The sequence below is a fragment of the Lepidothrix coronata genome, unplaced genomic scaffold, assembly GCF_001604755.1.
Source record: "Lepidothrix coronata isolate B3197 unplaced genomic scaffold, Lepidothrix_coronata-1.0 Scaffold2, whole genome shotgun sequence".
Taxonomy (NCBI): domain Eukaryota; kingdom Metazoa; phylum Chordata; class Aves; order Passeriformes; family Pipridae; genus Lepidothrix; species Lepidothrix coronata.
Window position 1 is genome coordinate 106722 of NW_016690182.1, and position 21093 is coordinate 127814.

The 21093-nt window shown below is 42.5% G+C and overlaps 1 long non-coding RNA gene across 1 annotated transcript; it reads right to left on the reverse strand.

Moving 5' to 3' along the window:
- Nucleotides 1–417: 417 nt before the first annotated feature.
- Nucleotides 418–16641, reverse strand: LOC108497277. Its single transcript, XR_001874728.1, has 7 exons — nt 16476–16641; nt 15443–15786; nt 14198–14368; nt 6273–6344; nt 5748–6112; nt 1474–1737; nt 418–547 (listed from the first exon to the last, which is right to left on the reverse strand). It is a non-coding gene; the product is annotated as an uncharacterized LOC108497277 (long non-coding RNA).
- Between the last annotated feature and the right edge of the window lie 4452 nt (nt 16642–21093).

Consider the following 21093-nt stretch of genomic DNA (forward strand, 5'->3'; position numbering starts at 1 on the left):
GTATTGAGCCCTTCCAGGAATCTCAGTTGTCCTCATTTGAAGTAAGTGATCAAGTGAGACAACAGTATCAGGTGGCCAGGTTTAGTGTCTCATGAGTGGTGGTCTCTGGGAGCCACATCCTAAACCACACTGGGGCTGCTGGTTTTGCTGCAGTAGACTCAGTGTTCAGTCTGGAGCCATATTGGCCCAGCTCTGGTCACCCAGCGAGTGTGTGCTAGATGTCCCAAATGGAACGTAAATTAAAAGGGAAAGGGTTATCAATCATGTTAAGACCCCTACTGACACATACTGTGCTCACACACGTAGCATAAACATCTCTAAAAAGCACATTTTTAAAGAACCAGAATTACAAGCTGTTCCAAAACCTCTGCACTTTATTAACATTGAGAATGTGTCCTTTGATATAAACTCTTCTAGAAATGATTCAGATGAATTAGCACAGGAAAATCTTGCTGAGTTGGAGAGCGCTGAATCGGAAGCAGTGCAGTCAGTGAATAATGAAAGTAAACCATCATTCTGAAGTATGACTAATGGTGACATGGCCTGTCTAGAAGAACAAATAACCAAGACATACTACTTGGCCCCAAAACTGGGCTGAACATCTTTTGAAATTACTTCACTGCTGTATGAAGACTATTAACAAAACAGGAAACCCTGCCAACTTGTGGACTACAAGTCCAATGAGAGAGAATTCCACTTGTCCACAGGAGAGACAGATGATTCACTTCATGAAGGAGCGGGACTTATTACTCTTAGAGGCAATATTAATAGATCCATCCAAAATCGCTCATGGAACAGATCTATTGATGTTGCCAAGATCCTTAGCTGAAAAATGAGCAGAGAAACTTGAATCTGCAATGTAGAATGCTGCCATGAAATGATTACATTTTGTGGCACCTAAAATGCTTTTATCAAAGGATGACTTGACGAGACATCAAGATAGCTAAATGCTTAAGACTGCATGTCAGTCAAAAACTTACATGTATTATTCAAGGTGCAGACTGAGCTTCAGTGAGGCAAAGGGAAAATACCAAACTAAGGCTTACGGAGAGTGTGTTTGTGTAAAGATAGGAGATATCTTTTGCAATCTAAGTACATTCATTCTGCTTCTTGGGCTAGATGCATTGGGTGTGACTTAGCCAACTGCATGGGGAATTAATTTAAGCCACAGTGTCTAATTCAAGAGGTGCAGGAAATACTTTGTCTCAGCCTGATGTGGTTCCAGGACCCAGTTAGGGCTGCAGAAGTTTTCAGCTCTGTGCTGGTAGCCCAGCAGCTAATGGCTGCCAGTTGTAGTATGAAGTAAAAGAAATGGCTGCCATCAGGAAAACACCTTTTCTTTCCAACAATAAGGGCAAGAACAACTCAGCTGCAATTCACATTTACCACAATGACCCACCACCTGAGTGCTCTCACAACAAAGGAAGGTACTCCCCTACCCCCACATTTTGGAGCCCTAACACCATAACTTACCCATTCAGCATCTCAGTGCATATCCTGATCTTCACCTGCTTTGGGATGGCCAGGAAATAGAGAGCTCACATTTTCAATTATCCCCAAAGAAATGGTGTATTTTTTTTCTGTGATTAGCTCTGTACACAGACTCAGCTGCTGAGCACAGCAATGGTTGTCCAGAACACACGAGTCCTGCTCAGGAGAGGGATGTGCAGCTGAAACCATCACTGATCTTTTTTTACATCATCAGAGCTGTACAAAAGGCATGAGCCATATTCTCTCCTGTAAAACACCAGGACCAGACAATCAGACTTTAGCTATAAAGCAAAAGCATCCTTTCTACAACAAATGAAAAACTAGAAGAGACAATTTATCTCTAAACCTTTATGCATGTACACATATATATGCTTTTTAACTATGTCAGTGTCCTAAGGGTTGGCTAAGAAGCCAATGAAATATGCATTATACAGTCCAGAGCTGGCCTTTATAAAATTCTCAGTCATTCTATTGACATTGTTTCCTACAGACCTCTCAGAGCATCTGACACAAAATGATTTTTCCTATGGAATTGATCAAAATAGTGGCAAAAGTAACGTGACAAAGAATCAGGGAAATAATCAATGACAGCAGAGTCCAAGCTTGGGAATAACCCATCACCAGTCACACAAAGAGGAAGAACAAATACTTTAACTCCTTTCCTCTGTGTGGTATCACCTGAGAAAAGGACAGGGTCAAATTACTGCACTGTTAAAACCAGGAGTGAAACAAAGGTAAACACAGCTCATGTTTGAATTGCTGTCTCCTTGCAACTGTCTAATTGTGTCTACACCCAAAGGGTTTGCAAGGCAAGACTGGGAGCAGAATGACAGAGAACTGCCTTAAAAATCTTAAATATGCTTATTCAGGGGGAAAAAAGCAAATTTTTCTATAGGGCACAGGTATCAATTAAACCTTCCAGTGGGGACATCTCCCTTGTGCTCCCAACATTAGCACTGGCTATGTTACACAACTCTATTTACACCTTTAGTTAATATGAATGAGCAGTTACCATACCAATTATTACTTTTTACAGTGTACATAAAGTTCTTGATTCAGTTAAGAGACAGGGTCAGTGTTTAAGCTGAGCTCAGCATTTAGCAAGCTTTCTTTCCTAGATGTTTTGATTACTTAGGAAAGCTTTAACCTCTACAACGTAATGAAGGACTGGAAAGCTGTAGGGTAATTTGTAGGAGAAAGGGTGTGCATGAGAATATATGCACTATTATAAAGCTCAATAAATAATCATGTGAAATTGCTGGCATTTAGGACCCTCTAGAGGGGAGCTTTCCCAGCCGGCTGCTGATCCCTCATACCCTGAGTAATTCCAGATTAAATCCACTGACTTTGTAGAAGTGTATGTGACATCAGAAACCTACCATGTATTTCCAAAATGCATGTTAATTGGCTCCAGACAGTGGCAAGGGGGTTGTACATGGCTACAACCATAGGGCTTCCCAACCATCCCCAGGGTGGCTCAAAGGGAAAGTGGTGCAGAGCTCAAACGGTCAGAGCTGTGGGAACGATGCAAGATGTCTTCCACTTGCATTTTATTGAGAGAGCCCATAAAATTCAAAATCCAGCTGTGCAGGTTGGTTCAGTCTGCCTATTAAAAGGGCGGCGTTTTCTCATGCCTGTGATTGATATGGTTTAGGCACATCTGTGTACTCGCTTAACCCCCTTCCCTCCACCCTCTCCATCTCAAACCACTGCCTAGACATGAAAAGTGGGAATTTTGTCTTTTGCACATGAGCATAAAAAACGCTTCTTTACTTCCACTGAACAACAATAATTGCTGGTTTGCTTTGATTCCCTCTCAATGCTAATTTTTCCCCGTTTTTTCTCAGGGAAAACACGGAAGTCCACACCAGGGTAATCAGACCTTTTTCTTTCTTCACCTCTAAGGAGTAGGAAAGAGGCAGCTTGGTAAAGTGACCCGGACACATGTTACAACAGATAATCAATGGCTCTAGCAAAATGCACATGAAAGCATTTCAAGCCCATGTTTCAGTAAACATTCTCCAGAATCTGTGGCTATTTATCAAATATGAATGCACTCTTCAGGATGAGGATCTCATTTCCCCCGGTGTTTTTGTTCCAAAAATAATTGGAAGTGACAATACATAGAAAGATGATGTTTCAACTTCATGTTTAAAATAAATATAAGGCTGTCATCAGAGCTGAGCTGTCTTGTGAAGATCCCTCTCATAGGAGTCAACAGGCAGCTCTGCTGATAGAGAATCGTGTTCCATTATTGATTAGCTTTTAAGTTCTTGTTACATATTAGATTAGGATCGCTGTATGCATAGGGAATGAATAGCCCAATTACAGTCTAAAATAGCTCATCTCAAAGTGGTTTAGGATTTTGATATTATAGAAAGAATTTTAAGGAAATTACGGGGTTTATTAAAAAAGCCTTTAAGGGAGATATTTACATTTTTATTGCATGGCTTTTCAGGATGGGGAGGGCAAACTATTCCTCCTTATATTACATACCAGGCTGCTTTTAGCTCCCTCCCAATTAGCTTTTCAAATCTTTGGGAGTTAGGGGTTTGCTATATGGGGAGCAGGTTTCCTGCACAGAAAGTACCAGACTAAGCAACCCCAGAGTCACATTTCCTGATTCCCCCAGTTTAAATGAGAGCACCCTACACTGAAATCCATACCAGGCTCTGTTCTGAGTGCAGCTGCTGAGACTCCAGGGCTTATTTTGGAGCCAGTGATGATTCCCAGCAAAAGCTGGCATTCAGATGCTCTGCTGCTTCTTACCCTTTTGTGCAAGAGGGAAAATCTATCGATGGTGCTCAAAGAGTCACAGATCCCTGCCCTGGCCCTCAAGGGCACTGAGCATTGACCACAAGTAACTTGGAGTAGATTCAGGGCTGATCGAGCACATCCCAGTTCTCAGCAAAGGCACCAATCCCAGTGACTCCTGTGGACACAGGGCCAGCACCCTTATAATAAGATATTCCTGAGAGTGCTGCTTAACCTGCTTTAGTGTCATCAATTTTGTAAGACTGGAGCAATTCTAGGGATTTATCCTTAATTTTCAAAAACAAGTAATGTTTTTGCTAAAATCTAGCAATCTTGAGGACAAGACATTTTCAAGACTAGGTAAGCAAAGCCATAGCTGAGGGGGTACAGAAGCCCAAACTCAAACCTCAGCTCCCCGTATCTACTCATCACAGCACTGACAATATCATATTTCACAGGTTTTGTTCCCTATAACAACCCTGGATATTTTGGTATAGAAGGCAACCACCCTTTTTCTACAGAGAATTTCTATCCTTCGGTGAGGTGGAACAATTTTAAAAATAGATCTGACTTTCCCTCAAATTTGCCTAATTAATCATTCCCTTCACAGGTTAATTTGAGGCTAGCATTGACCACATCTCCAACAAAGCATGGAAAAGGTCACCAGAAATAGATTGCCAAGGCCTTGAAGGGACTCTGTGGACAAATGGTTGCCACTACCCAACACTATAAAAGTGTGATTAAAGGTAAAAGGAAGAACCAGGTGGGAGAGTTGCATGACCCCAGGATCGTTGCCAATGAAAAAAACACAGTGAAAAGATTTAGTAAGGCCTCCAGGCCCACTGACTCACTCCTTTTGGAAGGTAATATATGAAATCTTTAAGGAAAACTTCTGCTCACTGAGTCGTACAGCACCAATAGATCCATAACATTCATATTAGTCTGCCACATAAGAAGCTCAAGTTCCCTTATTTTTCCACAGCTGCAAGCAACACACGCACATGGAAGGCTTCCCTTCAGGAATGAAAGTCTGAGTCCTCATGTAGGTGTGCACACAGGGTCACACTGGCCACTCGGGTCAGACATCTCTCTTCTTTGCCCCTCCTGAACTGTATGCTAAGATATCCACATGAATTTACAGTGCCTTTCTAAATAAGGACCCATTCTGTGAGGTGCTCAGTACAGCAGTTAAATCCAGGGAAGTATTTTTTTAACTGAGGCTGCTTGCACATGTTTAAAATTAAACAGCCTCGGGGCAAATTGCCTTATGCCCTACAGATGGACACTTGCTGGCTGTGAAATCCAAAATACAGATGTCTGCTCCACTTTATGTATATCTGCAACTTAATAGGGAAATCTATATCTTCATACAGGAAAAGTAGAGGTGAACTTAGAAGGAAAACAAGTTGTCTTGAGCCCAGTTATTTTTTGAGCTTGGGGACACTCCTATCCCAAGTGCACAGGTACAGCTGCAGATCCCCATTAATGGATGGTGGACATACCTGGTGGACATCCAGAAGGAGTGAAAATAAGCTACATGGACCACATGAGAGATGAATAGCTGCATCAACCACTTGTTCTTCAATTTTTTAAGTTCAAAGTGACTCTTGGTCCAGGACACTGTGTAAGGAAATGTCTTCAGAAGTTCACTGGGTTTGCATCCTGCTCCTGGGAATTTTACCATTTGGTCCATGAAGACAGGCCCAGGGCCAGGGATGTGCTCCTGCCACACTGGTGTCCTGCACAGTGACCTGTGTAGGGACTGGGCAAAGCTCCCGTGCCTTGGTCTGCTCCAGAAGCTCCTCCATCACTCAGCAGCTCCGTCAGTCTCTCCAGATTCTTATGTCTAAATATCCACTTACTCAGCCTACAATGAGGATGATTTCTGTTAGACAACAAAAATTTTAGAAGCAAACAGACGAAGCTGACAAATGCACAGAGGATGTGCTTCAGTCTCATTAGAGCTCCATGTCTTTGACAGTCTATGTGGTCCATCATCTGCATTAAATAACTTGCACAATACTTACCTGTCCAAGCAGAGACTGTACTTCGTTCATAGTTGTACATTTTGTAGCCTTTAAGCAAGACCAGAGTGCTCTCTTAAAAAAAAAAAAGATAAATTATTTTTATCATTATTATTATCATTATCACTGCTATTGCTAACACTACCTTATGCTTAGAAATGGTCCTCTGCTTTCCTTTACTTCAGTAAAGCAAGAGCAATTATGTAGCTTCATCCATTTCTCTAAAGGGCTGTGTGAAAAAAATGTTGCTTTCAAGAAAAAAAAATGATAATTTTTTACAAATACATAAAATAAGGCATTTTTGAGAGGCATTTTCACATATTGCTGAAATTACACGCAATGTGTGAAAATTTGCATAACAAATGTGACAAGATGGTTACTTAAGGGACTGAAACAGAAGGAATAAAATATATATTAGATACCTCATCTCTCATTAATTATTATTCTGAATGAGAAATAATGCCAGGAGCAAGAGGGGTGCCAGAAGAAGCGATGGGGAAATATATTATCATGTATCTAAAAACCTTTAAAAGGTGTAATAATAATTAGGAAATTATTGCACTACTGATCTTTTTTAGTAGCAGAGCAACCACCTGTTCACACTTTTATTAATTGGTTGCTCTCCTCTTCCTTAAAGATGGTCTGTGAAGATTGTTAAAGGAAAAGCAACCTGAGAAGAAAGGAGGAGAAAGAATTCATGTTATGCAAGCAAAAAAAAAAGTCCCTATAAAATTCCTAACTTTAATTAAGAGTCACAGGTGGAAAGACAGTACTACTTTAAGATTGGTTTATAGCAAAACATAATTTGGCTTCAAACAATAGCAATGGGAGAGAGTGAGTGTTATTAATGCTGATTTTGTTAATTTGCTCCAAATGTCCTGCCTCTCCCAGCTTTTCTTCCCAGTGCTCCCTAAGGTGTCAGTGGTGCAGACACGGAGCTAAGGCAGCTCTGTGCCCAGTGCTGGGGCCAGGCGAGGTGGTGGCCACAGGAGCCCTGGGCTTATCCAGCCGTGGCCTGGGGTGACCCACAGCGGCACATGGTCTCAGGCAACACCCCCTGGGTGAAGCTCTTGCTAAGCTGGAAAACTGCAGACTTTCTATTTTGGGGAATAATGCCAGTTAATGTATGTTTGTTGTCAGACATCCATCTCCTGGACCACACTGCCACGTGCTGCTCAGGCCCCCACTGCTCCCCTCATTCCTGCTTGCCCACAGATGGAGATGAAAGCCCAGAGGTGTCCTGTGGCTGCATCGATCCCTTCCCTGCCACTGCTGTGGGAAGGGGCACAGCACAGCAGAGTCACCATGGGTGTTTGTGCCCACCGTGCTCCATAACTATGGCAGGCAATTTTGCAAGCACTTCTCATTATTCCCTCCTTTAGACATTGAAACATTTACACTTTATCTCTCCTAAAACACAGAAATCCTTTTTTTCTATCAATCTCTTTCCTTCAAATCTCCTGTGGAAGCAGCACAGAAATTCCTATTTGCTCCTTGTCTTAGGTTTCCCAAAAGCTTTTGTCTTGGCCTTCCCCAGAATCACCATCTCCCATAGACAGCGGCTTTGCTTAAAAGCAGAAGTGCGTGACCATTTTCCCTGTTACTCTCCCTTATGTTTCTTGTTTTCTATTCCCTCGCTTGAATCTCTTCTCTCTCAGCTCCAGTGTCTGGAGGTTGTATCCTCACTGTTTGCCCTCCTTGGAAAGTGGTCCTCTGCCTGTGTGCTCCATCCAGGAGCTGCTGAACTCAAAACCGAGTCCAGATGGCCACAGTATTGGCACCTCCACCACTGCCATCCCATTCGCTCAGTCCACCCTCACATGGGAGTGGATAAAGTAAGCTCGGTATGGTCAGAAATAGGTGAGAGCAAAACATCTGCTATGCCATGGCACTCCTAACTTCCCAAATACCTGTTACCTCATCATCCTGGAAATAACTCTATTCCCTGACATCCCTTTGGAGCCCAACAGCTGGGGCAGGCAAGCTGGAGGGGGAGAGAGGTGGAGAGGGAGGCAAAACACTTTACCAAGGGTCCTCTGCTGGTAAAAGACAGATGGTGCCAGTTCATTGTGCCACTCCCTGTTCCAGCTGTGAGAGGACCCCTGTGTTCTCTGTGGGCTCTGTGTGCCCTCACCTTGGCACCTACACCAGGACGAGCACCAGCAGTGACTCCTGTGCAGGGCAGGGACCCCACGGCTCTGTCTCAGGGGGCTGGAAATGCAGTTTCACTGCACCCGCCTCCCATGCTGAACGTGAGTGCAGCAGATAGCAAAAGCTAAATCCATTTAAAACAATTTTAAGAGGGAAAATAAGGCCCTTTCTGGGGATATTATTTCTAAGTCATGTTTTACTCTGCCATTAATATACTTTTGGAATGCATGAGAGCTCCCTGCACCCAAGGCAGGTAATAAAGGTCTATTAAAAGACACCATCTCTGTTTCCTAATGCTCTATCGAAGGTTCATTGATGAAAATAGCCATCTGGCTGCTCTCATCAGCTTTAAGGAATTCCATAAAAGAATGAAATATGATTTCCTCATAATTGCTTTTCTGTAAGATTTATGAGAATGTGAGTAACGAATAAACTGGGCACTTGCTGAACAAGACTCAGATTTAAGATGTGCTGATGCAAACGAGGAAGTGTCCAACTAGAAGATGCATTTCTTGGGAGAAATTTGAAAGTGTTTGCAAAAGCCACGAGTTACCACAAACACCTGGCTACGCTCACTGCTGGTATAAACACATACAGCTCCAGGGAGGCCAAAGGCACTGCAGTGGTGTGCTCTAGCAGTAAATTTAGGTCTTGGACACCAGTTATGTGAAAAGCTCACAGCTGAGAAAAGAGGACCTTGACAGCATCTGGAAGATGTCCTGGGTATAGCTATGCAGCTGATTAAGCAGCAGCATGTTCTTTTGCCACCTGCACCTGATGATGTTGTATGTGCAAAGCACATCACATGCTTGGGGGATAAAAAGCAGGCCCTTAATGCCTGGCAGCACTGTTCATGCTCCTGCCAACAGTAAAAGTGGGAATGGACTGTGTGATTAGTGCTGTGGGATAATTAAATCCCATTTGCCAGCTATTCATCTGTCAGAGTGCAACGGTCATCACTGTGCCTTTTTACTATTATGTCAATTATATGGTCCTATGACCTTTTGACTTCAGCATCATCTAAAGCATGGGATTGACACTTTATCTATTTCCAACTCTGATATTGGGTTTTGGTATTGCTTAAATTTTTTGTCATCTTTTCAATCTCCAGGACAGGAATAATCAGAGAGTCATCTAGGTTGGAAAAGACCTTTAATGATTCCTTGCCCAATTTCATTGCCCTTTAGGAGGCAATCACATACTACAGATGTAAGTGCCACTTAAATACTTGTAAACATGCCTGTCTCACTCTGTAGAAAAGGCAGTCATTACACTCTCATTCAATGCAAGTAAACTATTTAGTCCTGTGCAGTGAGGGTCTAAAATTGCTAATGGATGCCCATTTCTGAGGGTGCTCCACCTCTGTGAGTGTTTGACATGCCCACCTATGTGTCCCCAGCAAGCTCAGGGGTATCCCAGTCCCATACAGAAGTTGAGAGGAGGTGGTGAGCATTAGCTGGTCAGTGCTAGAAAATGTGAATAACGTGAGGGTAGATGCTTTTCTGAGTTTTTAATCTAAAAACTTTTGAATCTGCCAAAGTTTGAGCCTGTACAAATACACATCTCTCAAGCACCCTCTCCCAAGCACTTTCTCTCAACACTTTCTCTCTTTACAAACACATGCATTTTAAGACTTGCAGCATGCATATATTTGGGTACTATCTGTACCCAGAAAAGCTAGTAACCAGCATCAAAAAATTTGCTACATTTTTAAACTAAATTTTACTAAATATTTAAAATTCGTCACAGCTATAAGTGAGAGCAGAGTATGAAAGGGTAAGAGCGAGCCATTCTGGTAAGTCAGTGTTACAGCCACGCTTTTAACATTCCAGTTATTCATTCTGCTGTTTCTTTTTTTATTTTTTTTTTCAGCTAATTACATCAATAAGACTTTATGAAAACTGTTGCCAAATGTTTAAAATTAGAGCAGTTCAGTTGTTATTTCAGTCCCAGGTTACTGAGGCAAATTGCACATGCTCACCTCGTGCATTCATTTGTGAACATTGGGTATATCAGTGATTAATTAATATTAATGGCAGAAATCACTTCAAACTTGCTTTATGCTAGAAATCACACACAATCTTGACTCTCATCACTTGGCACATAAAGAAACTTTAATTGATAACCCAGGTTTAATATCCATCAGAAATGGATTCTGTAGGAGGAACAGAGCAATGTTCCCTGTAATCATCCTAGAGGAGATAGAAAGCTTGTTCTACCAACATCAAAGAAGATTAGGCAGCAGAAGCCTGATAGTAAAGTAGCAATTATGGAGGGCTTTTTTAATTCTGTGCACCTGCTTCATCAAAATAATAGGCATCTTTTAGCAAAATAACCTGAAACTCAGTTCACTGACTTTCAATTATCTGATGCTGAGAAATGCATCTGGAGAGACATGAAAAAAGGTGATAGACACACAGAGAAATAAAGAGAAGGGGGAAATTAGAATGAGGAAAAATATGAGGGCCTAAGTAAGTGGGTGTTATAAATATCCCGTGCCTCGGGCTGAATATAGAACAGGAATACTTTTGCTGAGTTATGACTGTGGCATCAGGCACATCTGACCAAATCAGTCCCTGGTAGAGCACCTGTGACTACAGCAAACAGTTTACCCTAGGGACAGATTTGGCTGATTGCTTTTAAGGGGAATTTTAGATATCAAAACTTAATGCAAGCTAAGGAAGTGCATGGTAACTTCCCACAAACACTTCAGGCTGTATAACTCAAAGCAAAAATGACTATCCTCAAATTGCCCCTTATCAGGTGGTCTTGCTATGCAAGGAATGACCACATAAGTTTCTTTCAAAAGGTGAATCTAAAGTTAGACTAGAGCCTATCTTCCCTGCAGGTGAGAAGGGGGAGAAAGCCTATACAGAGTCTTGGTTTTCTTAAGGAACTGCATCCCCATTTCTGGAAAAGCAAAAATCAGAACCAGATTTAAGAAGTCTGCCTGGGGTTGGTACCCTTCCTTGTTAAGCTCTAAGGGCACTGCTTGTTTTTCAATACATCCCAATTTTTCCTGAAAACACTTTTTTGGAGATCAGTGGGTAATTCACTTCAACATCCCATGATCTGTCACCCTGGTGCCTCCAAAGGCAGAGCATAGCAGAGTTCTAAACAGAGAAAAGCTGCATTACCAGCCCCATTACCAGGAAGAGTTCTTGCCAGGCTTGGGTCAAAAACAAAGACAGCACTTCTCCATCTTTTTTTTCCAGCTTTACATCCCTGTTAAATTTACTGTGCTCCCTTACACACATCTCAGTCTCTCCTCCATTACATACAATTACCCACACCTCGTTCTGACTCAGAAATGATCCCCACATGGATGCAGGTCAGGAGAGCTGCTCTCCATTTGATCTCCTGAACTCATGTTTCCCTGCACACATCCAGCAGATGCTGCTCCATATGCTGGAAGCTGAAGCACAGGAGATCATGATGCAACAACCATGACTGGCAGAGGCTGAGCCTTCAGAAAGTATCACAGCCACATCCCACTTCATGTGAATGAAATACAAGTAATTCCATTGTAATTAAATAGGAATTTTTGTGTGAATTCCAAATGAACCTTTGTAACATTTTCATTAGTCCTCAATACACCTCTTATTTTACCTCATTAGAATTACTGGTAATAAATGGTAGTAACTGAATTGTAATTAAATAGGAATTAAAATTTGACTTCCTAATGAACTACAGCAAAGCAATCACTATTTCAATATACATTAATTGCTGTTCTGTTAGGAATACAGGCAACTTATTTTTATTGAATTGCTACAAATTATAATGAATATATGGCCTGAGCCTACAAAATGGTCTCACATCAGTAAGTGTGCCTGGTAGATGTCAGACAGCTGTGCAGGAAGCAGATCTACCCAAGGAACTTGGGACTTGCAGCATGCTAATGCCAGTAGAGAATACACTGGATTATGACATTCCCAGAACAAACTTTCATTTCAGAACCTCGCTATTAATTTACAAACAGAACAGACAAGATGCCATTGGGGCTGCCATTGGGGAAGTGGACTAAAAGGTGTGAGAAACCAATAGCAATAATACCGGACTAGTGCATTTTTATGTTATTGGCTGCTGTTTGATTATAATAAAAGTGCTTTGTAATATATCCTGGGGTGGTAAACTGCATATAGAAAACCCCATTTTATTATTTATACATTCTGTCTCTGCATGTAGAAATATATATAATATATGAATGAATAAAATTTCACTTCTATGACTGTTCTAGATTTAAAAGCCACAGATTGCTGTTTCCTTGTATTACTGTTGTGGATGTAGCAGGCGTTTGGTGTAAGAAGTGTAAGCTACGAGAGGCATGTCTGTAAAAGGGAGTGCTGACTATTTAACAGGGGCTGGTATCCATACTCAGGGCAGACTTTCTGGTTTAGCGGGATGGGTGGGGGAGAGAACCCAAAGCTTTCTGTTGTCACTCTGAAAGCTGGCAGCATGCATCCCACTGAGCAGCCTTCCATCTCCAAAGTGATGGACTCTGGACTGAATTCTCCAGGCTTTAACAGAGTGTGAATTCCCCCATTAACTACCGAGGAGTTTTTTCCATCCAATTTCTGGCCCATCATGTCATGTCATGCTGTTGATTTCTAGGGGACAGCAGCAGCTGGTCATCACAGACATGGGACAGCCAGTTTCTTTGGCACAGCATGAGCCAAACACACTGATGTGATCACAGGGTCTGACTCAATGTGGTTTTACATGCCCTGAAACATCCTCATGACTCCATTTTTTCACCATTGCTATCATTTTCACTCTCCTCATCCTGCAAAGTGAGTATCTGACTGACATTTACAATCCCTCTGGATTTCCAGACCCAGCAGGTGAAATTCAGAATCAGGCTCTGGGATAGGAACTGCGAGAGCCAGTCATGTGTGGGCTTGGGAGAGGGCAGCTCACTGCTTAGGCATCCTTGTTATACTGAAATTTAAATCACAGAGATTGAACGGGGAAAGCAAACTCACTTTTTCAATTTTGTTACCTAATCAAAACTCTGAAGCTTTCTAGTGCTGGAGAGTGTTCACATATCATCCACTTTCCATATCCAATGCTGACAAAACAATAAGGCAGGAATAACATAAGTCGTGAGAAAACTAGTCTGTCTCATAAATCTTCACAGGAAAGTGGCTGCTGTTTTATGTTATTGCAGTGTGTTGTTTCCAATGAAGTGATTACTGTTAGATGTATTTTTAAATTGCTTTTGGTATTTTTAAAAATACATGACTTGGAGAGTGATAGAAATGAGATTGAGTGGTGGTAGGCAGTCCCTACAATATTATTAACTTTTTCCCAGACCAGCTACTTTGGAAATTAAGGTTACCAACACAGCTGTTGTCAACTTTCCCCTGGCTGAAAAGGACTCATTGGAGTCTGTTTGATGTATGCAATTATCCTACAGCCCACCTAAATCCTCCTCCTGCTTCAGACACTACGCGGGCTTGCGTTCTGCTTCGAGTTGTTTGATTAATATTTGCTAGTGTTATTTTAAAGTGTGAATGAGCATGTTTATGCACTAAATCCCTGTAGCACAGAGTCTCAAGTTACATCCTGTTGTGACTGACAAGTTGTGGTTTCTGTCCACGGAGGGGAGGAACCACTTTGTGTGTTAACAGCTTCAACCAAGGCACACACGCTTCCAAAAAGGCTGAGCTACGTTTTAGATAAAGTTCATTTGGAAGACATTCAAGGCAATAAATATCAAGTGAGAGGTTTTCTCAGGGCTTTACAAGTCATTAAAACTCCAGGTAGATTTTACCTACCAGAGGCTTCACTTGTGGCTTGCTGAGTTCACACGGTCCTTTTCCTGCATATCATCGTATTCCTTCCAGTGGCTAATGAAGCCTGTAACCATCCCAGGGCCCACCTACAGGGTCCCTGCGTGCTCCACAGACCAGGCACTACAGGGTTAAGCTTGCTCAGACAAGAGGAGACTCAATAAGAGGCAAAAGGAAAATGAATTAGAGGAAAATCAACAGGCAGCAAAGGAAAAACTAAATTACATTTCATGTACACACATGCACTCTTTTGGCTGGAGGGGCAGAAAACATAGCCAAAACCTGGCTGTTTTTATTCTAAACAGTGCATCAATCCATTGATTAATTTTACACTTTGTTCCTTATGAACCTGGGCTGGGGCCATGAATGCTGCTATGAAAAGAAGAATATAGCCAAAAAGGAACTCTTAAAAAGTTGGCAGCTGTTTCAAGGCAATGTGTCTGGCCAGCAGGAAGGAGATGGCTCCTCCAGGGAAGTGTATAGAGCTGTAAAACCATTTGTGAACTGGCCCAGTTCAGTTTATAAGGTGTGTGACTGACTTAAAGTCAAGTTTCTTGCACAAATTTGTGACTTGTAAATCGAATTATAAAAGCAGTCTTAAGTATCATTTTTCCAAAAGGGCATTACAAGATTGGTTAAGAATGACTGTATTTCCTCACTAATACCATTAACTACAGAATTGTTTCCATCCATTACTGAGTAGAACAAGGACAGTTTACCGTAAATTGCTCCATGCTATGTGGTTCAACTGGTCAGCTTCATGGTATAAGAAGCATAAATAAAACAAAACCAAATCAAGGAATACAATAAAACACCATGGACCAACTTCAGTCTTGGTATAATCAAATTCAAATGGAAATTAATGGAGTTGCACCCACTCACACCAAGGCTGACACATCCCTTGGCCACAGAGCAGGGGGAGGCAAATGTCACCTCTCTGTGTTGCTTCCCAGGAACAGCTACGGTGAGCAGGTGCAGGCTATGAGCTCATTCCAGTTACCTGCTATCTGCTGCCTAGGTGTTTTCTGGAAAGCTTAATTTAGCCAGGATTCTGCTTTTGTAAGTGTGTATTCCTTTCAGCAAGTTAGGAGGTTAAGGAATGATTTGGGAAACACCCTTAAAATCTCTCCAGGGTGAGTGAAGAGTGACTTTCAGTGGGTGGAGATCTGCGTAAGATCTCAAGAAAATCGGATGGAAGGAGGGGGGAATTCTGTCCATGATATATCTTACTTGTCATCCAGACCGTGTTGCTTAGTGCAGGAGAGGGACATGAGTTTCCATTTACAGGAGGTTCAGAAATCCCAGGCCACTGCTTATCCTGTTTGTATGAAGCAAGGGATAGCACGAATCCCACTTACTGACAGAGAAACTCACCTTCTGTAGAAAACTTACACAAAACCAGGACACCACTGCCTTAAAACAGGGATCAGCAGAGGCCCAGGACACAGGGGTTTCACACAGGCAATCTGACCATTCCCTGGATGAACATACAGCACTCCATGGCCACGTACCTTCTGGCATCTGCCTGGGAGTTTGGCTCAATGGTGAATGCGACTCGTGATCAAATTTGGCAACTGCAATGAGAAAACATGGTATTTAGGTGACTTTCTAAACCATTGCTCATCTAAGCCACAAAGCTGCTGCTGCTTTGGTTGTTCAACTATTCAATTTTCACACCTTCTTAGTGCCTACAAACTCAACATAAACACTTCTGAGCAAACAGGAGATCCAAAATCTCTGCACAGAACCAATTCTTTCCCTTCTCACTGTATTTCAGTGTTGCTAATTGCTAATTAATCACAGACTTTACCCATCCCCCCTCTTGCCCAAGTTTTATGGTTGAAGTTTTGTTTGAACTGTGCTTCTCCCAGCTGAGCAGTGCTTGAGGGTCAACAGAGCTGTGCCATGTACTGTGAAAAGTGATGCTTCTTTTAAGGGGCCTCATTATTGAAATAACTTTTGAGTTAATGTTTGGAAATAACTTTGAAATGAGGACTTGCACAGATTTGTTTTCTTAGTGCAGCAATTAGCTCCTTGAGCAGTGACTGGCTGCAGTACCTTCTGCCATGTCTGACACATTAAATAAATTTTGCACTCAGTTCATTAGTTGGAAATACACTTTGTAATACCTGCCGAGTTACAGGACACGCAGCAAAGCCACAGTTCACTTCAACTAGAAAAATGAAGTCAGGTTTTGCTGCTCCTGCATAAACAAAAAAAGGATGGGGGAAAAAAAAGGTAAATAAGATACTGTTTTTTCTACCAGTTGGCTCAGTCCGTTTGCTTCAGAACACTGCCCCTCTGCCTTGCTCCCTTTTTAATTATCAGGTTGTGATTCTCTCTTTCCCACCAAGTTGGACAACCTCAGCAAAATCTCCCATTGCTTCTGGTGGAAAAACACAGCATTGGTTATTTTTAATGAAAGTACTATGTCACAGCCTCAAGAAACAACTGTAGTATTTTTCCTGCCAGTCCAGCTCACTGTTGCGAGGAAAGCTGTTGCAAGTGGTCTGTTTGTCAGGCTTTCCCTGGGCAGGCAGCAGCCACCTTTGTGGAAAGGTGGAAGCTGGGGCAAGGTTGTCTTTCATGCTTGCTGGATTCCAGTCAGTGCATGGGGACAGACTGACAGCACTGACTGTGCCCATGGGAGATGGGATGAGCTGTGGAGGCAGCATCTGTTGATCCAACAGCATTTCACCCACCCACCTGTATGGAAACAGGACCATGGCTGGGTCTGCAGTTGTGCAGTGTGGATGGAGGGAGGCACAGCTGCTGCTGCTCTGGATGCAGAAGGTGGAGTTGTTACTGTCCAGCAGCTGGTGCAGTCAGGGCCCTAGCCTGGAGCAGTACAACATCCAGGATCTTACCATGCAGGGCATGACATTTAAAGAGAGAAGGGGACTTTTAAATACCAGTTAGCAGTTGAACTTAACTAGAGATGGCAGGGCAGGAGGATGAGGAGACCTTTGGAGCCTTATCCTTCTCTTCCAGCCTCATCATTCAAAGCAGCCCTAAAAACAAAGCCCAGATCCAGCCAACTTCAAGTACATCCTTGAGCTCAAGATTTCTTTATCCAAAGGATAGTCCTCCTTTCTTCAAAGATGCTGGAGCCAGTCACTAATGGTAACTAGTCGGGAAGCACTGTTGGATTCAGCTCAGAACGACAGGATGCATTTTGCAGAGGAAAACACCTGTAATTAAAATCCTAAATACATATTCAAGCATCAAAATTGGTGACATGATTTTGCAGAAGTGAGAAGCAGCGATGTCAGCAGAGGCACCAAGGTGAACCCTGTTACAGACCTGCCACCCTGAAACAGGCCTTGGGTGGCTTACTCCCTTTTTTTTGTTCAGTCAGATTCCCCCAAGTAGAATTAAAACGTTTAGCCACTGCAGGCCAGCTGCACTCTTCCCAGTCAACATACCATGGATGACACAGGTCTGCTATGCAAAAAACGTAGTGTGTAAGAAGAGGATAAAGGAGAGAAGAAATCTAATAAATACTCCATTATCTCCAGTGTATATTATGCAAAATTTGGCATGAAATCTTTATCTCACATAAACATGAAGGTCACTTATTTGTTCATTAAATTCTCCTCAGTCTACATCATTATGCTCATAGTTTTTCTTATACTTAATATAGTAGGGGCCTGCCAAACTCATTAGACATCAGCTGATAAATGGATTTGAACTCACAATCTGTTAAAAATCACATAGGCACATTAGAGCAATATTTTCATGGCTTAGAGAGTGTATACATTTAAATCTTCCCAGAGAGGATTTTGAGCATTTTTGATCCAGTGCAGCAGACTCAACACATAATTCAAGTCTGCTTGCTATAAAAATTTACAGGCTGGGATCTTAGCATCACTAGTCATAAATCAAAGCTGTGCACTTAAAAATGTGATAGTGGCAAAACTGTTGGATAGGGTGTAAACATCATCAAGCTCATTGCCATGCAGAACTTGCATTGAAATAATGGGGGAGATATTGTTAAATGTTGCATGTATTTTCACTCTTCTGGCAGAATTTGTACACATAATATATAACCCTGTGTAATTTCCAGCCTGGGCAAATCTCTGGATGAGGAAGAGCTTTCTGAAGCTGTCCTGGATTCTCACCCTGGTGTCATGACTTCAAATAAGCTTTTTCATGAAAAGTGGACAGAAGGGAACATGGGGCATATTTATGCCATAGTTTATGTTTCACTTACTCATTGCTCTTTATTGTAATTTCCCCCAACTGATGATAAAATGCTTATAAAGCATTGGGCTGATAATTTGCAGGCTCTCCCGCTGCTCTGTTTGTTATAAAGCTACTCATGTCTCCAGGAGAGTCTTTCTTCCTTTTGGATTTATGAGCCTAATGAACCACTGTTATTCTCCATCACAGGAGCCAGTGATGCTGTGACATTATAGCAGGAAGATTTGAAAACTTACGAGAAAGCACTTGAAACAAACTGCTGCTCTTAATAAGTGCCTCTTGTCTTCAGTGTGGTCTGAGGAAGATCTAAGTGAGCTAATGAATGATAAGAACAAACCAAGTCCTGCAATAACCCTGCAAGCTCTGCTGCAGGGTAAGCAGTGCTAGTGAGACAAATCTGCTGGGATGAACACTATTTATCAGTGGCAGGATGCTGATACACAGCTCCACTGACAGGCCCACTCTGCATACAAGAGCCTGAGTCCTCAGGTCTGCTTAGATTCTCCAGATGAGAGTTGTTGGATGTATAAGAGTAAATACAATTAAATGTAGGTGCAATTAAATTTAACTTTCAGCTTACTGAAAGGCCTTTCACTGGAGCTCACCTGGTTGACTAGGCAACCTTTTGCCCCCTTGGGTGCTCTAGATTCACTTAACATATCTTTTTCCAGGGCTGTTCTTGACAGTCACCAAATTCATACAATTTCAAACCAAAGAAGTGGAAGTGGGGGAAAAGGGATCGCTTTCTGAAGACCAGCTGCAGACTGCTGGTCACCTTGTTATTTCCATAAAGGAGCCCATTTCTGCCTACCACAGCAGGACACAGTGCAGAGAAAGGCAGTACCATGGCTAGGCCAGCCCCAGGCTATTTAGGAAGTTATAGGTCATAACCCACACCTCCATCTCCACTCGGAGACCATTAAGAAGCCCATGTAAAACCTGGAGCACGTGATTCATTGGCTCCCAGTGAGAAGCCCACAGTTAAAAGCATGTACTGTTCAGAGCCCCATTGTATAACCTGCTGGTATCAAAGAGACACTTCTTGGACCCAAAAATTTACTTCAGCCAAAAAAGCATGGAGAGCAGAACAGAAGCGAGTTGCCCAGTGCTCAGCAATCAGTCAAGAGCAGCGCTAGACATGGAACCCAGGAGTCTTGGCTGGGAGTGCAAGTGAGACACCAGAATGCTCTGGCAAGGCTTCTGCTGCCTTTGGCTGTTCTGCTGGATTCCCAGAGACAAGTGGGTTGAGCCAGTTGAGCCATGCTGCATGTCGGGGCAGAACTTGAGAGGATGCCAGTCCCTCCCCACCCTCAATGTCCCTGCCTGCAGAGCCAGCTGGCTCCCACAAGGCTCCAAGCAGTGTCAGGCAGCTCCTCCACAGCATGGCTGGTCAGGGCTCACCTGTAGGGCCACCCTGCACCATGGGTTTCTCTGACAGTCTTGACATACCCATTGTTGTCCAGGGTGGATGCTAGAGGTGGCTGGAACTTTTGTCTGCAGGTGAGCAATCTTGCCAAAACAAAGAGACCTTCCACCACACATGATGCTTGAGCATGCTGTCAACTCTCTGTATAATTCATAAAAGCTCTGCTGTCTCCAGTTACTCTATAATCATCACATCTTCCATCATGGCACACATATCTCAGCAATTGTACCCATTATAAAACCACCAAAACATAACTGGGAACAATGACGTGCTCCTTCTTTTTTTTTTTCTGTGATTCAGTGGGATTGGGAACTCAGTGCAATACAGATCATTTAGCCAGCAAAACACTAGTGGAAGATGTATGGTGACATGCCAATCAGTGCTTTGAAAAGCTCAACCTAGGTGACTCTGTCTGTTAAAAAGTATTCAAAAGCCCCAATTACAATCAGTTAAAAGCAATAAGCATGCAAATTATTTTAAAACAAACTTTAATTAATTTCAGCATATGTTTCACTTAGGCTGATTAGTCAAATCTGATTTTCTGAAAAGAAAAAATAAACATCTGCTAATGATGATTTACATATTACCACTCACATGGCCTGCAGTGTGTTCTGAGGTTCTGCACAGCACAGGGAAGAGACGTCGTGCTGTGCCCGAGACCCCCAGGCTGCAGCCACCGGGTACAGAGAGCAACAGAAATAATTCTTTGATAAAATGCCTAGACATGCCCTAAAAGAACATGAGGGTGTTGATATGAACAACCGTCCCAGTAAGGACTTTCCTTTTTGTTAAGGGCTCTTTGGGTGAAAAACAGGTAAAGCAGCTTGAAGTCTGGGCTCGGGAGACCCCAAACTGAAGCTCTGCACAGCCTGACCTTGGTACAGGCCAGAACTTTCGAGATGCCAAGAGAGAAGCTTTTCAGGCAGCTGCATTCAGAATAACAAGGGCTTAACCTATTGCTCAGACCCCATTTCCCTCTAAAACCAGTGGAAAAAAATTATCATTTGCAATAAACACAATCACTTATTCTCTGTTCATTATATAGGGAGACAGGATGTGATAATCCTGCATAGGCTAAACCCTCTTTATGCCCAAGAGTCCATTGTGGGAGGCCTGAATACAGCCCCCTCATACCTTTGGGCCTGAACCTCATGGTAATGTAAATATTTAAAAGTCCATGGCATTTTATATTCACAAGGCTGATAATGGAATAGCTTTAATATCCTTACAATGCCAAATCCAGATTAGCACA